We start from the raw sequence: 3,123 nt of genomic DNA, 5'->3' as shown, positions 1-3,123 counted from the left end.
CAAGTTATGTTTCTGCCTTTAATGTGTCTACCATAGCAGATGAGAAGACAGGGCAGAGTAGGATGGCTGACAATCAGACTGCGTGGTATTTTACTAGTGGAGTATATCAAAAAATAAGTGATTTAATCAATAACCACATTTCTATACCGGCCTAAAACACATAATGACTATAGGTGTGGGATATTAGAATTGCTAATCATTTTACCTTAAATAAAAATATTTTTACTTTATTTCGCTTGTACTTAGTTCACATAAACTGAACAAAGATGCCTTCTTTCACTAGAAACATCTGGGTTTATTTTGGAATAATTTAAGATACACTTTTTTTGGTTTCTCATTATTAGACTGATGTACTATTAAGTAAAAACAAAAAAAAATCTTGGCTTTTTGTAAGAACATATTTTATGTACGATTGAAATTTTTACAACACTCCGAAAAAGCCGTCTGATGTTAGATTTAAGAATAAAATCAAAAGCATTTTCTGACACAGTACACATGAAAAATTGGAAATCCCAATATCTTCAATAGAAGTTGTAGAAAGTGTAAGTCTCCTTAGAGCTTGACACCCACTTGACACATCAGAAAATAAGGTACTATACTGTAAACAAAAAAGTACAGTAAAGGACATTTGTAAATTTACACAAGAATAGTTCATAAACATTTTGGTCTTTCCATAACAGTACATATAAAATGAATAAAAAACCTTTAGACAACTGTCATCACTCTTGTTTGACCACTTATCACTTATATGCACACAGACACATCTATATAGCAATAAACTGATGCACCGTTACATGGATATTGAACTAGGATTACTGCTTGTAACTGAGATGTGCATTATCCAATCAACATTATCCATAGTTGAGATACTCTTACATTATGTATTCTTGTCATGTCATATCTATAAAAACATGAAAATATAACTTTACATTATTTGAATTATTTACATTAGTTCAAGCTTGACAGAGAAAAATTGATAAGCTTAATTTTTGGAAGAATAGGCCCAGAGGTACAATAAATAGCATTGATTTTATATATTCATCTTTTTAAAAACTCATTTTAAGTACAATATGGAAACAATTAGTCTGCAATTTGGTCATTCTGGCATTTATCATTGAGACTTAAAATGTACCTCCAACATCCCTGATGAGGAAATATGTCCTAAAATTATATTGTGTTGTCTTGGAATTTGTGAGAAGGGACAGCAAACTTCAGTAAAGACTATCAGGAAACCACATGCTACCATGTAGAATGCAAGTGGTTGCTTTCAAATCCTACCGACTTTCATTCTTGGAAACTAACTAGTAAGAGTGCTTGAAAAAGCACTTGGGAAGATGCTGAATATTACAAAGAGATGATTATGCAGAAAGAAATAAGAATGTGAATCTTTAGAGTAAATACTGGATGTAAGTTTCTTTTAACCCTAAAGCAATTTTATTTGGAGGACATGAATGGAAATTAAAGTCATTTTAAGAAGGAAACGATAGATAAATTTAGAAACTAGAGGAAGATAGTCTCTTTAGTCAAAAGTTACAGAAATGGGATACTACCCAAAGTAGGTATACTAAAATACCCATTCCTCCTGAGGCATTAAAACAGTAGGATATATTACGGTTGATTTTGCAGATGGAAATGTAAGGAAACTATATGGTGGATGACTACGGTGTTTGAGAACATATATCAGCTACTAACATTTAAAAAATAAAAGCTTAGGCTTTGTTTATAGAATCTGGCCAATGTGTAATTATGTCAAGGGCTGTTTTCCAGGCCTTTTTGACTTTGTTTAAAGTCAAAACTGCTCCTCTGCAAGCCTAAACACTTAAATAGTGGAACCTTGCCTAGTCTGGTATTTGTTTGTATATCAGCTTTTTAAACCTATAAGCATTTATCTACATAGACTAAATGCTTTTTAAGTATTTCATTATATATAGTATGGCATATAAAAAAGTTTCAGATGTACTATTTGGGGAACAAGTTCCTACCTGAAATAAAGAACTCTGTCTTCCTTTTAAAGAGTGACATTTTCTTTGGGATCTAACAACACAATACCAGTGTCTTCAAACTCACTGTATTTATGACCAAACTGTAGCTAAGTAAAATTAATTGGACCACTTGCAAATAAAACGATAGAAAAATGTTTATTTCAAATGTCAAGCATTGCCAAGTAGTTTTATATTAACACCAAATGTTAAAGAATAAGATACATTAAAGTTTTAATAACAATATTAAATTACAAGACTGGAATTTTCTCTGTTTCCTTCCTCAGCATTTACATATTTGGCTTTGAAAAATACGGAACTGATACCATGAGCCTTTTTTTCAATCGTTTTCTCACTGAGTTTGACTGTTTTTGTCTAATCCAACCTGTATGGAAGCAAATTTATTTAAAAGCCAGTTTGTGAAAATACCTAAAAATATTTTTTTTTATTTTAAATGCCATTACCAGCATGCACTGTTCGTACTGTTTGAGACCCCTTCTTACGATGTCAAGTGTGCTTAAGTCATTATGAATCAAGAGACTAACAATAGTGGCTGCGGAAACGGGCTTGTTGTCTGTACAAAGACTTCAGTTAAATGATAGTACTTCCATGTTAGCTGTGCATGTCCACCACGCGTCGTCTGTAATTCAGAGTAGAAAAGGATGCTCTGTGTTGAATTAATCTTTCTTACAATTGAAGGTGAACGCCACATACTTAAGAATTCTTGGCTGAAAGAAAAGCCTTCAAGATACCGGATGCCTCTCACCACTTTGACAATAAACAGACAAGGAAACCATTGTGTAAGGCACTCAGAAGGTTCCTATCAATCACGAGAGATCAGTCACACTGACATTCATTCCCATGCCAGGACTCACGTAAGGGACAGCATGCACTGCTTTGGGAAATTCTGGAGTCATAACACGTCCATTTTCTCCAGTACTTCCTGTAATTGACAGCCTTGCCTTGTTCCTCATGGCATCACTCAAGGTCATCTTAAATGAGAGAGGAGGGAAAGAAAGAAAAAAAACAGAGTCATACGTTATGGTTTTCATAGGCATCCAGAGTAAAGGCGGTGCTGTTTTGAAAAGTTTACTTGTATCTGAAAGCTTCTAGCAAATGAAAGCGAACAGTGCAAAGCTGAACT

General features: G+C 33.5%; 1 protein-coding gene across 3 annotated transcripts in view; it reads right to left on the bottom strand.

Annotated features, from left to right (window-relative positions):
• Positions 1-384: 384 nt before the first annotated feature.
• Positions 385-3,123, bottom strand: part of Gria2 (glutamate ionotropic receptor AMPA type subunit 2) — a 146,419-nt gene continuing 143,680 nt past the window's right edge. For 2 of the 3 annotated variants that reach the window (XM_008854310.1, XM_008854311.1), the window contains exon 16: positions 385-2,971. The gene's annotated coding sequence lies outside the window, so the exon portion shown is untranslated. The remainder of the gene's footprint in view (positions 2,972-3,123) is intronic. The other variant, XM_008854312.3, reaches the window with a different exon arrangement.

The sequence above is a fragment of the Nannospalax galili genome, unplaced genomic scaffold (assembly GCF_000622305.1).
Source record: "Nannospalax galili isolate Female #2095 unplaced genomic scaffold, S.galili_v1.0 scaffold305, whole genome shotgun sequence".
Lineage (NCBI taxonomy): Eukaryota > Metazoa > Chordata > Mammalia > Rodentia > Spalacidae > Nannospalax > Nannospalax galili.
The sequence above is the reverse complement of the archived record's forward strand: the minus strand, read 5'-3'. Positions and strand labels throughout refer to the sequence as shown.